Below are 14824 nucleotides of genomic sequence, written 5' to 3'. Positions count from 1 at the left end.
GGGGGTTCTTTTTATCCAGTTTTCAGTTCTCTCTCAGGGGTAATTGTTCCAAGGGTAGTTGTAAATTTGTTGTGTCCATGAGATGAGGTGAGTTCAGAGTCCGCCTACACTGCCATCTTCCCAGCAATCCCTAATGTCCCAGCTTTAAGACAGTGAGGCAGAGAGAGTAAATTCTCCCTTATTCACCTCTTTGTTCTATTCAGACCTTCAATGGGTTGGATGAGGCCCACCCACATTAGGGAGGGCAATCTGCTTTACTCAGTCTAGGGATTCAAATGTTAATCTCATCCAAAAACACTCTCACAGATACACCCAGAATAATGTTTAACCAAATATCTGGGAACCCAGTGGCTCAGTCAAATTGACACGTAAAATTAACCAGCATAAGTATAGATTACTGGTTTGACCAGAGAACATTTCCTTACACATTTCTCCTCTCTACCCCATACATATCACTTTCTTAAAAATTATAAACATACTGTCACCTCCACTCGTGTACTTTAAAGTAGTTCAAATCATGGGCTGTGTCCAAGTTAGCACAAAAAAAGTTCTTGTTCTTGTCCCCAAAGCAAAACGCCCACAGTTTCTGAGAACATTACTCTTGGTGAACTCGCATTGTCAACTGCAATTGCGACAACATTCATACGTGAAGAGAAGACTTAATCAGAGCAAAGGAATGCACTTTGGTGCCCTACAGAAAATGTACAGTCTCAATGCAAATGTGTTCAAGTAAATAATTCTAGCCTAAAGAATGCTTGTACTGAAGCTAAGAAAATGAAAAATAAATTAGATCATTTGTAAATTCTGTGACTTGAAGGACAAATACCATTTTGTGAATTGGAAGTTTGATATTAGACATTCTAATTATATGTGCTTGGATATTTTATAGGACTAATATTTTGGCCTAAAACCAAAGAGTATAGAATAAAGCCTGCCATAACATGGTTAGTTTATGGGATGGGTGTCATTTTTATCCTGTATCTATATTAATATGGAGACGGTCCTCCTGTATGCCTGACTGAATAAGCATATTTCCTCTGGCGCATACAGAGTGAAGCCCATATGCTTCCCTGGGGAATTTCCTTTCCATTTGTGAACTGTTTCTTGGCTCTCAATAAACAATACAGGCTTCGTTCTGTTCATGTATGTATCTGACTTCTCTAGTTTCATTTTTTTTCATTTATTTATCTTGTACCATCATTTATTGTAGTATTATACGTTTATCTCGAGTGGCATTTATTACAATCTCTGACTTACAGATCTTTATATAGATCCTTCTCCCTCAAAATTGTTGAAACCATAAAAAGCGTCAGAATGTAGGTACTCATATCAAACCATAAATCTTTATTTTTTGTTCCTAGGTAGATAGAATTCCAAACTATTTTAGATGACATTTTGGTATCTGAAATGATTAGTCTACACATTCTTTACACGTAGCTATTTGTATGAAACATAGTCTTTAAATAGACAAGTTATCAATAGCTGCAACCTCTAAATGCATGAAGAACTCTTTACAACATGACTCCCTCCTTTGGATCCATGATCTTACGATCTTTCGGACGCCACTCTCCTCATCCAGAAAAAAATTGTTGATTGCAAGAGGCCCTTGGGCATAACATGACATTTAAGATGTATAGAATGCATATTTCATGTTTATTTCTCATGTATTTCCTTTGGTTAAAAACTAATATGCAATCTACAACATCCAAATAAATGATTTGACATATTTTATACAACACATGTTCAAGTAATTAATTTTCTCATGGAAATGTCATACCATTTAACTCGTAGTTATGAGCCAAATATTTGTGCAGTAGTTTGTAATGAATATATGCATAATCACAGATTGCCCTATTTTCTTTGTACTCAAATGTAATTTAAAGGGACAGAATCGGGGTGCAGCAGACTTCACATTATTTAATAGCTTGATGCATATTAGGATCTCAATAACTCCTTGTTGGATGAATAAATGAGGGACTGACCAGTTTGGCAGATTTTATCAAATCCTATGAGTTTAGGTTTTTGGTTAGTCTTATTGTGAATGACATGGTTTGAAAATACGTGGTTGCCAAAGACTGTAGCAAAAATAATTATGGATATATGTGAGCAAAAGATGACCCAAGAAAACAATTTATACACATCAGGTAGAGAACACCTGTATCAGTCAGATTATTTCCAGGGACGAGTAGCAGAAATAAGGCTCAAACTGGCTTAAAAATAAGGAAATCCTTTACTGTGCCCAAAGGTAATGCAAGCTCCAGGCACCATTTGAGCAGGGCCCTGCTTTCTTTATCTCAATTCTCTTGGCTCTGCCTTCGTTCATGTGTTTCTTTTGTCTTCAGTCTTACTTCATTCATGGTTGCAAGGTGGCTGCCAGTGCCAGCAGCAGCTGGGTCAATGTGTTTTTTTGCTCATGTTTAGTGGGAGAGAGCAAGAAAGCATCTCCCCCAGCCATGGCCTGAAAGTCCTTTCCTACAGTGTGATTGGGTGGGCTAAGGCCAAGTGACCACAGTTGCTTGGAGAATTCCATATACTGATTGCCATTAAGCCTGGGTTTTTGAATGAATTGCTGGCAAGAATGATAAAATTACCTTGATTAGCTGAGTCTAATCAAGAAGTATTCTTGGCGCTGAGGAAGGGGTCAGCTTCTCCTAAGTCAATTGGGCTGTGTGGAAGTGAGGAGGATGCTTGAACAAAATTGGGTTCTGTTAGGAAGGAGGAAGAGGGAAATGGACACTGTATAGGCAAATAACAGTGTCCACTCCAATACCACACTGCTTTAAAAAATTGTATTATTATTATTATTGTTCTTTCTTTAAAATTTTTTTATTAAAGATTTTATTTTTCTACAGCAGTTTTAGGTTCACAGCAAAATTGAGAGGAAAGTACAGAGATTTCCCATATGCCCCTTGCCTCCACACATGCATAGCCTCCCCCATTATCAACATCCCCCACCAGCGTGGTACATTTGTTACGATTGATGAACCTACATTAATACATCATTATCACCAAAAGTCCATAGTTTATGTTAGAATTCATACTGGGTGTTATACATTCTATGGGTTTGGATAAATGTATAATGACATGTGTCCATCATTATAGTGTCATACAGAATAGTGTCTTTGCCCTAAAAATCTTCTTTGCTCCAGTTATTCATCTTTCCCTCCATCTTAACCCCTAGAACACCACCCTTCCTCAAAAGAGGAATTGAACTAGTCAATCAAGGAGAAGTATTCCTATATCTCCACAAAAATGAGGATTGATTTTCTCCCCAAGATGCATTCATCAGTGAAGTAAAGAAATGATAACAGAATGGGAAAATGTAGTCAGTCCTTCCCAAGTTTTTATTCTTTTTTTTTTTTTAATTCACTTTCCCCTTGGTTGGTATCTATCAAGACCCATCATGCTTTAGTTCTTTTTCACCTGCTACCTATTCTCTTTTTCTTTTCAAGAGTGATCATCTACTTTGTATCATCTCTGGAAAAAATAAGTCTAAGAATCACCAAAATAAACCCTTTATCACTTCCTATAGGTTTTTCACCTTCTTCAACTAAACTTGAGTTGGAGAAAAAAAAAGCCCTGCCATCCCCACCAATGCTTATTGAAAATAATGTGGGCTTATCAGTTGCATTCTGTGAGAAATCTCAGCTCTCCCACAGCTATTTAACATTTTTTGAAATTACTTAGACTAATGACTCAATTAGAAAACCCTGCGCCTATAGCCTGGCTATCATGATTGACCACATCTGGTTTAAGAGGCAAAGAAGTGGTGGGTTGTCGGCCCACTGAGGGACAGGCTTACAGGGCTCTGGTCACTTGGACAAAGGGACAGAAACCAAATGAGAGGTCTGCTGAACTAAACAGAGAGACTTTGGGAGAAAAACAAAGCAGGCTTCCAGGATCCATCACTTTGTGCAACCCAGTATAAGCTTTTGGATGACCATACTAGACAAATAGGTCCAGCTTGTGGTTTTCTGAAAGAATTATTGACTTTTCTTTAAGGTCTTGCTTTACATAACTGTCAGGATCAAACATTACATAAGGCAAAATCTCTTATATGAAAAGAAGAGGAGTGCTATTACCTTTTAAAATTTTTTTAACTCCTCTTTTTTCATGCATGTGCTGTATGAAATTTTTCCTATGAAAAATGGGGCCATTCTTATGTATGATTTTGCATTCTGCCTTTTTCACATTTGAGCATTTCCCCATGTTATTAGTCTTCAGAAAAATAATTTTAAATAGTCACATAATAAGCCATGCTAAGTACCACAATTAATAATCTCCTTTTTAAATTCCTTAAAATATTTCTTTTGAAATAGAAATATAATTTATAGACTGTGAAATGCACAGATATAAAGGTTACAGTTTGATGAGTTTTCACAAATGCAAACACACCCCAATCAAGATAATGAATATTTCTATCACCCCCAAAAATGCCCTCATGCCTCCTTCCATTCAATACCCTATCTCCCCACAACCACGGTTCTGATTTCTATCACCACAGATTCATTTTGCCTGTTCTTGAACTTCATATAAGTGGAATTATACAGTAGATACCCCTTTATGTCTGGCTTCTATTTTGCTCAACAATTATTTTATTCACCCATGATGTTGTGTTTATCAGTAGTTCATTCTTTATCATTGCTAGTAATATTCCATTGTATGGATAGCACAACTTGTTTATCTATTCACCAGTTGATAGACACTTGGGTTGTTTCCAATTTCGGTCTATTATGAATCAACCTACTCTAAACATTTGTTTTCAAATCAATTCTAGAGGGAGTGAGAAATGGTAAGAAATGAGATGGGTCAGTGATTATTTTCCTTTTAAAGAGAAGATATAGAGAAGCAGGGGATGCAGTTGAAAGACTGAGGACGGAGGGGTGATGAAATGAAATGAAAAGTGAAATGAAAGGGATTGTCTTTCTTTAAGAAAGATAATCCAAGGGGTAAATTAATTTAAAAAGAAAAAAGAGAAGAATTAAAATGGCTAATGATAAGAAGCAATAAATAAATAAATGAGAAAAGAAAAGCCTATAAAAATTAGGACAGGTAAAAAGAATTAGAACCATGAAACTTCTGTTGTTAATCATGTTCTTTGAGGACTCCCGGAATGAAGACAAACTTTTGAGCCTCTTCCACACAGACTTTGGCCCCTCGCATGTTCCTGAAGCTCTAACGTTTTAGGTGAATGTTTTCTACGGGCAACATTCTTTCCCTTGCCTGCCAGAGCAGAAGAGTGTTCAAAGCTGCTTTGATCAGGGCAGCACACTCAGGGCAGTCTGTAAGGGAAGCCAGGAGGCTTTTTAATTTAAAAATAAGTGCTGCTTTGTCTCCCGTGTTTCCTTAATTGAGGCAGAAGCTGAATGTAGGACACAGCCTGGTGGGAGATTGGCTATGGCATGGTCACGTGGAGACTGGATTCTGAGTGAGAATGGGATGGTGAGCGGCAGAAAGGCAGAATGGTGAGGACGTGCATGCGTGTGTGTTTGCATGAACAGTTACAGGGAAATATCCTCAACTGCCAGGCCTGTCAGATTAAGATGTCTGAATGGGCTATAAGGGAGAGAAATAACTGAATCCACGTTAGCTGTTTTATTTGATTTTGTGGACATGTTGCAGAAGGATTTAAATGAATTCAGCCAGAGATGGAGGAAAGCAAGGAGAGGGAAGAAGGTCCAAGATGGCTGGAATTGTTTTTTGTCTTAAAGAGACTCGGCAGGCCTGAGAGTTGAAAAATTCTTTTTTTACTGTGATGTTGCTGACATTTTGACCTAGAATATTTGTTTTCTCTTGAAACCAGAGAAGAGGCACAAAAATAATTATAAGAAGTGGGAGGAAAGAAGGATGAGGAAATATATAAGGTATATTGAAGACATTGCTGATGGAGTTTTATGGTGCTTATGGCACTCTTATCCCCCACCACCCCGACTCTCAAATGGGTTTGAAGTGAATTTGATGGATAAAAACATGAAAGGAGGGAGAGGAATGGGCCATCACTGAGGTCTACAGCTGTTGAAAGGTGTTAACACGGAGGAGGGATTTATTTGGTCTATAAATCCCAAGGGGACATAACCATGAAAAATACGGTGTGGTTTACGAAAATTCTGATTGAAAAAGAGGAACAATTTCTTGATGTGAGAACTATTAGAATACAAAATAAAATAAGATACTGTATACTGACACACTTGGAGGAGTAAAAGTGGTATACAAATTCAAAGCATTATTATTATTCAGCTCTTAAGGGAGATGGTGGTAACTTCACCATTAAAACACACCAGAGCAGTAATACAGATAACTGATCCTGCGGACCCTGGGGACCAGGTGAGATCACAGTGTATGCTGGACTCCCTTGGGGAAGTGAATTATTCTACCTACTTCCCCAAATCCCCACAAGGTTACCACTTCTATTTGATAGGCTTTGCTGCTCCCCTGGTGTAAATGGCTGCTTCTGTTGAAAAATCTGAAGTGATGTATGTGGCTGAGGACCATCTGCTTGGTTTCAGGTGATGAGTTAGGGCAGACATTAACCTTTCAAGAAACTTAGTGAATTTTCAGCTCTTTAAATGTTAAAGCATATTCCTTGCAGGAATCAGGCTAGAGTAGGGGGCATTTCCACATTCGGTGTCCTGGAAAAATTGGAACTGTGTATGTGAGTGTGAAAAAGTTCTCTATGGGAAGCCACTTTAATACAGAAAGTACAGTTTTCTGTTCCATTGCATAGCCTGGGGGTGGGAGTTGGGAGGCTCGCGGTGATAATAATCTCATCCACTTTCAAGTTCATTCTATATTCTAGGCCCTGTACACCTGTTATCTTATTTAATACTCACAACAACCCTATGAGAAAGAACATTACAAGTGAATAAACTGAGATTCTGAGATAGTATATAATTTGGCCAGGGTTACAGAATTAGGATACAGACAGTTCAGGATTAGAAACCAGTCCTATCTGACTCCAAAGCCTGTGCTTGCCTCATATCATCACAAAGCTGCAGGGGATATTGGTTACTTCCCTCCCTGCAAATGGCTCACCGTCTTTGTTTTCATTTGGATTCTCTCAGAAGCAATTCTGAGACAAGGATTTGCAAGCAAGTAGTTTATTCAGAAGATGATCCCAGGAAACACTGGTAGGGAAGTGGGGAAGGGAAATAGGGTAGGGGAGACAGACAAGAAATGGCCCATTATTGAGCAAGTTGTCACTGTGGGAAACTGGGGCTCAGTCCTGCAGGGGGAACTTTGGAAAATGAGTTATCCTGCCTAGGGGGCAAGGAACTGGTGCATTATCCTTGACTCCTGGCCATCATTGGTTGAAGGTTGCTGGAGCGGGGCTAGGACATTAATTGCTGGCAGGCAAAGCCGGCTCTGGTGAGAATGCCCTCAGCCTAAGAAATGAAGGTGCTAGAAGTAGAGGTCAGGCTAGCATGCACTGAAGTGCAAAGGGTGAGGGCAAGTGAGGTATAGATGCTTGGGGACCATGGACCTCTCCCACACTCAAAGTGCTGGCTAACTTGGTGTTCAGCACTGAGCCTTAAATGGTGCTGATCTCCTGGCTCTGCAAGGGCTCAAGTACTCCACCTCACGCCACCATTTGAGAGTGGCAGGGAATCCAGGCACCATCTTGCCAAAGGGGAAGGCCACTGTGTTGTGCACAGAAGGAAGAATGGCATTATTTTTCTTACCAGAGGAGTCTCTCTTAGCTCACGATTGCCCAGAAACCCAGTAATGTGCTCACCATCTATAGGGAGATACAAAAGCAAAATATATGAAAGTTATTGGAGAGGATGGAGGTATGACAGAGGATACGCTGATTCTTCTAGATGTGTTCCAGCCGTTTATTCTGGATGTTGCCTAACACTCTACAAGGCTCTCCCACGGCTCTTAGCAATTAGCATGTGTCATTAAAATCTTATCTACACTTATACTCTCCAATCTAAATTCTAGCTTCGAGTTTTGCCTGATCTTTTCTTCCCTGAGCACATGACTAGTTCAGAGGCCTGTGAAATAGACAAACCCCGTAGGGGATTTGATATCCCAAATCACACTGAATGTTTTACTGAGAAGGTGAAACTTGCAAATGAATTCCTGAAAGATAGTGCTCCTTTACACTGAAGCTCAAGCTTAGAAATTGATAAGCTGTTGCTGTTAAATAGTTTGGTCAACACTTCTATTTTAGGAACAGAAAATCTGCCCTGAAAGGAGGTAAAGAAGTAACAGGGCTCAATGACAGTATGAGAGGGTCTGCCTGAAGCCACCGGAGCCACCTTGAGACATAGATATAAGGACACTTTCAGAGAAAACAAACTGTCCCTGCATTTCTGGGACTGTTTAAAAAAAAAACATCTGAGGCTTCTGGTATTTGAATATGCAAATCCAAATGTAGCATTCTCTTTGGATAATGTTGTATGACTTGTCAAAAATGAGATGTTAAGGTGTGCCACTTAAATAACTGATTTTCTTCCTAATGAAAACCCAAATTCGGGCCAGCCCTGGTGGCCTAGTGGTTAAGTTCAGCGCGCTCTGTTTCGGAGGCCCGGGTTCAGTTCCTGGGCATGGCCCTACACTGCTCTGTTAGCAGCCGTGCTGTGCTGGTGGCCCACATACTAAAAAATAGAGGAAGATTGGCACAGATGTTAGCTCAGGGTGAATCTTCCTCAGCAAAATAAAAGAAAAAAAAATCCAAATTCTTAATAATATAGAGCATACTCATTGAGTCAAACACTCTCTGGGACTAAGTTATAGAATTGTAAATGGGGCATCTTGGTGATGTCTTAAATTCTTCCAGGACATTTAGAAAAAGTATTAAGTCATTTCCTCAAGGAACAAAGTCAACTTTTGGTCTGAAAATGACACAAGGTTCACACAAGTGGCAAGTAGTTGAAGCCCTAGGAGATCTCTGATTCATGAAAATGATGTTTCTTTTTACATTATGTTCACCCCTATGTGGACAATTTTACATAATAGGAATCATATTTTATATATTGTCCTATAACTTGTTATATTTACTGAACAATATGTGGTAGATCTTTCAATGCTGATCATGATCAATTGACATCTAAACGGATTCATAGTATTCCAGTCAGGTGGGTGGAATGCTATAGACTGAATGTTTGTGTCTGTTGAAACCTAATCCCCAATATGATGGTATTTTCAGGTGGGGTCTTTGGGAGGTGATTAGGTCATGAGGATGGAACCCTAATGAGTGAGATTAGTGCCCTCCAAAAAGACCCCAGAGTGCTCTCTGGTCCCGTCTGCCATGTGCAGACAAAGGGAGAAGACAGCCATCTTTGAACCAGGAAGCAGGCTCTCACCAGACAACGAATCTGCTGGTGCCTTGATCTTGGACTTCCCAGCCTCCAGGACTGTGAGAAATAAATTTTTAATTAAGGATTCATTATGTTCCAGGCACTGTTCCAAACATTTCATATATAATAACTCATTTAATCCTCACAGCAAAACTTATGAAACAAATTTTGTTATCCCCATTATTGATGAGAAAACTGAGATGAGAGAGGTAAGTAACTTGCCCAAGATTGTCCAGGTAGTAAACAGCTGTAGCATCTATATTGGTTATCAAATGCCACACCCATTCCCAATACTTTCTCCCTTTTCCACTTCCATCATTAGACTAGAAAAGCCCAATTGTGTCTTTCCCAGGCTTCTTTGCAGGTAGGAGAGGCCAATGAGACATAAACAGAAGTCTGCTGGTTGCTTCTAGAAAAGACTTTGCATTTCTTATCATCCTGAATACAGAAGAGGTGATTTAAGATGATGCAGCCATCTCACCATCTTGCAAGCATAAAAGAAAGGCCAAGAGAATTGCAGAGATGCCAGATCTGACACTGTGAAGCCTGCAAACCAATATCAGGAGCTGCCTGTTTTTAGACTTCATATAATGTGAGGAAAATGAACTCCTATTTCTTCAAACCACTGCTGGTCTGCTTTTCTGTAACTTGCAGCCTAAAGCATTCCTAGCTGATACAGTAGTGGGGCAGCAATTTGGGCCAGGCAGTCTGGGTCCAGAGCCTGTGTTCTTAATCTCTGCACTATTGTGCACGTTTGTGTATGTAAATCAGCTGAGACAAACATCTTTGCAGGAACATACCACTTCTGCTGTTTTGTTAAGGAAGAAATGTTGATGGACTTACCTGTCAGGTTTCCTGCTTGTGTCCAAAATCCAACAATAGAGATAAAGGATGGGGGAGACGAGGCTCAGCAGCCACATGCATGAGAATGGTTGAAGTAATTTAGTATAAAGTGCATTCCTTTGGGTTAGCTGTGGGATGCCGAAAATGCCCACATGACCTGAAGTCATTTAGAGCATTGCAATGTCTGCATAGAAGTGTGGTGTTTAGTTCTGACAACACAGATTAAGAAATATTGTGATGACAATATGCTGAGTGAGTGAAATCTTATACAAAAGAATACTGTCTTAGTGCAGTCCTCTGGGAAGCAGACGTCAAGGCAAGATTCAATATGCAAGGATTTTGTTCGGGGAAAATGACTGTGAGAGAGATAAGGAGGGAGCTGGAAAAGGCTGGGAAAGCTGAGAGGCTGTGATGCTGATCCCACCAAGTGAAGGTAAGAGGTCAGGGAGGTGGGGAGGAGCATCCTAGACTGTTGTGTAGTCTCTGGAAGGTTCAGCAGGCCAGCAGGCTGTCCTCAAACCAAAGTCAGCTGTCAGAGGAGTACTGTTTCTCATAGGAACAGGCCTATCTTAGCACTGAGCCTCGTTGATTCATTGGCTGGGGCAGCCAGTGGGAGGTGTGGCATCAGTGCAAATGCCACGATAGATTTTGGAGCCCAGTAACTGGGGCCCTCGGTCAGTGATACTCCCTGGACGTCTGTGAGGCGCATTCTTTCTCCTGGCTGCCATAAGTACATAATGTATGATCACATTTATATGAAGTTCTAGAACAAGCAGAAATAATGTATGGTAGAAGAAAATCAGAGCAGAGGTTTCTTCTGGAGGCAAGGACTAACTGGGGAAGGGTATAAAGAAACTTTCTGTTCTATATCTTGATGAGGATTGGAGTTACACAGGTATATGCATTTGTCAAGACAGTAAATGCATGCTAAAGTTTTGTGTATTTCATCATATATAAATTTTATATCAAAATAAAAAACCTATAAATAAATATTAAACTCTAGCTAATGAAGCATGCTGAAGTATTTGTGGGGGGGTGGTTCTGCAATTTACTTTGAAATGCATCAAAAAACAAGATGGAACTTCACACTCATTAGGATGGCTACTATAAAAAAAAACAGAAAATAACAAGTGTTTGCAAGGATGTGGAGAAGTTAGAACCCTTGTGTACTGTTGGTGGGAATGCAAAATGGTGCAGCCACTACGGAAAACAGTATGGTAGTTCCTCAAAAAATTAAAAATAGAACTACTATATGATCCAGTAATCCCACTTATGGGTATATACCCCAAAGAAATGAAAACAGGATCTTGAAGAGATATTTGTACATCCATGTTCATAGCACCATTATTCACAAGAGCCAAGAAGTGAGAAGCCAGTCACAAAAAGACAAATACTGTATGATCTCATTTACATAAGATACCTAAGGTAGTCACATGAATGGAAACAGAAAGTAGAATGCTGGGTGCTAGGGGCTGGGAGGAAGGGGAATTGGGGAGTTGTTTAATGGATATGGAATTTCAGTTTTGTAACATGAAAAAGTTCTTGAGATTGGTTGCACAACAATGTGAATACACTTAACATCACTGAACTGCTAAACTGTATACTTAAAAATGGTTAAGATGCTAAATTTTATGTTATGTATATTTTGCCACAATTGAAAATTTTTAAATATTAAAAAAAAAAAGATGGAGCAATGGTTTGATAGAGGGGTGAATAAATTGGTGAAGTAAGTACAGCTAAATGTTGTTGGTAGAATCCGGACAGTGGATATATGGATGTTCACCATAAAATTCTTTCCACTTTGCTGTTGTAGGGGAGCAAGAAATTTTCCTCTGCCCTTCTAGGTTCTTTGGGCTGTTCTAAGAATTAAATTGACTTGAGACAGATGAACAGGAGAAAATCAAAGTTTAATAACATGTATACATGGGAGAAACACAGGAAAACTGAGTAACTCTCCAAAATGGCCAAAGCCAGAACCTTAAATACCATCTTCAGCTAAAGACAAAAGAAGTTGTTGGGGTTAGTGGTTTGGGACTTCAAAGAGGAGGAAGGTAATTCACATGGTGATGAAAAAGCAAATGTTTGGTAAACAAATGTTTGCCATGCCTTGCAGAGACAATGGGACATAGAGAGCACTTGGATCAAATGGGCCTTGCTAGGTTCCTCCCTGTCTACCACACCTAGTTCATGTTATACTATAGTTATCTATGGTGATAGCTCCTTATTGGAAGAGGTCTTCTCTCTTAAATTCTTTTAGGCAGTTAGGGGGAAGCTCAAAGTTTCTTCCTGAGGGTTTTATTCTTAAAAATAATCAAGCCTAGGGGCCGGCCCTGTGGCAGAGTGATTGAGTTCATGCACTCTGCTTTGGCCGCCTGGGGTTCGCAGGTTCGGATCCCAGGTGCGGACCTACGCACCATTTATCAAACCATGCTGTGGCGGCGTCCCATATAAAGTAAAGGAAGATGGGCACGGATGTTAACCCAGGGCCAATCTTCTTCAGCAAAAAGAGGAGGATTGGCAATAGATATTAGCTCAGGGCTAATCTTCACACACACACACAAAATCAAGCCAAAGAGACACATTTTAGGGTGGCAAATTCTGCTCCCCTACACTATATATTTGAAATTTTTCATAAAAACATCTATGGAAAAAAAGAAATATTTTGACAAAATGGATGATATTTAGAGAGGAAAGAGCATGATTAGGGAAGGAAAACAAAACTATCATATAGGGAAGAGCTGAATTGTAGGTGTTTAATGTAAAGATGAGAAGACTTGAGGCCATGTGTCTTTCCTCCAGGATATGAAGGGCTGGTGTGTATAATAGGGCTTTGGCTTATCCAATCTGGCTCCAAGGGGTAGAACCAGAACCATCCAATAAAGATCTCTGAAGGTCAGAAGTATACCTATTAAGTATAAGAAATAGTTTGCTGGTAATTCTGCTTAAATATGGAATTAGATAGTTCCTAGTTTTTGGCAGAGTTCAAGTATGTGTTGGCGAGGAGAGACAAGTAGGACAACTGTCTGCTGGAAATCCCCAGAGCTAGCAGGGACAGTGGCTCCCCCATCTCCCAAGGGAAGGTGATGTCACAATGGTATGCAAGTCCCCTGGTTAGCTGGCATCCAGCTGCAGGATGCTGTCTCTGTTAGGAAGACCCCTCTTATGATCATAAGGGTGCCATAGTTACATGCTTGGTTAGATGCTTCCTGGGAGAGCAGTAGGAGAATGAGTCCCTTCCCTGGAGCACAGTCTGTGATGTCTTTAGCTGTTTCTAGCCCAAATATACCACTTCGAGGGATGGCAAGAGACAGAGGCACTGTGTGCTTTCTGTGGCTGAGCCTCTGCCTGTGAGTTCTAGCCTGAACCATGTAACATTTGTGATGTTTGCCCAAGCCCTTTGCTCAACACTTGGACAATCACCTTGTAAAAAATATCATAGAGGAAATTTAGGTTCTGCTAGTCCTATAGTTGCATTAATGCACTTTTAGTTCACTATGGTTCTATGGCTTTAAATACCATCACGAACTGGTGTCTCCCAAAATTATATCTTCAGCCCAGACCGCTCTCCTGATTTCCAGGTTCACATCTCTAATTGGATGTCTAATAGGCATCTTAAATGTTAAAGTGTCCATAACTGAGTTCTTGCTTCTGTCACCACCACCCCCTTTCTGCTTCTCTTGTAGTCTTCCCCATTTCAGTTATTGGCAATTCTATCCTTTTGCTCTTGCCAAAAACCTTGATTTCACCCTTGACTCCTCTCTTTTTCTCATCTCCAACAGTCAGCAAATCCTATTGTTCTATGTTCAAACCACATCCAGAATCTGACCGTTTCACAAACCCATTGCCACCATCACCTGTTGTCTGGTTGATTTAATATTTCTAACTTTTGCCCTTTTTTCTTCAGCCCTAGGGCAGGTAGTGCTGGGGAGAATTTTCCTCTAACCTTCAAAGGTTCTTTTGGCTGGTCTAATAATCAAATCTACATGAGACAGATTAACAGGAGAAAATCAAATTTAATTTTGTATGTATGGGAACCCCACATACTTGAGAGGGTCACATAAACAAGAGGTCCAGAGACAGAAAGGTAAAATGAGATATATATGCCATCTTGAGCTAAGGAATTAGGGGGCCTGAGGCTTCAGAGAGGAGGAGGGTAATTCACAGGAGGATAAGAGGAGCAGATGTTCAGTAATTAGAGGTTTGCCCTGCCATACATATAGGTCATAAAAATTTATTTCTGGTAATAACTCTTATGGGCAAGGCCCCCAATTTAAATTCTTTAAGAGAGAAGTAAAAGTTTCTCTTGAGCCCACAGGAACTCGATTGCCTTTAGTTCAAAATATTCCACATGCCAAAGTGGCACATCTTGGGGAGGCCTGTTCTGAACCCCTTCAGTAGCTACTTCCTTCAGTTTCTACCTCTATAATAATTTAGAGTCCCTTTTTACCCTATCAGTTACCTAATCAATAATTTAATACTTAGTTATTTATTCTTTACTATAAATTTTATTTGTTCAATTAACTCGTGGGGTTTCTGTCTCCTGTCTGGACCTTAAATGATACAGCTGTCCTATTTAATATTGCAATACACTCCTGGTACTCCCTACTCCCCCAGGTTTTTTTTTTTTTTAATTGCAGAAACATTGGTGTATAACATTATATAAATTTCAGGTGTACATC

This window comes from Diceros bicornis, chromosome X (genome assembly GCF_020826845.1).
Source record: "Diceros bicornis minor isolate mBicDic1 chromosome X, mDicBic1.mat.cur, whole genome shotgun sequence".
Classification (NCBI taxonomy): Eukaryota; Metazoa; Chordata; class Mammalia; order Perissodactyla; family Rhinocerotidae; genus Diceros; species Diceros bicornis.
This window is presented reverse-complemented; position numbering follows the sequence as displayed.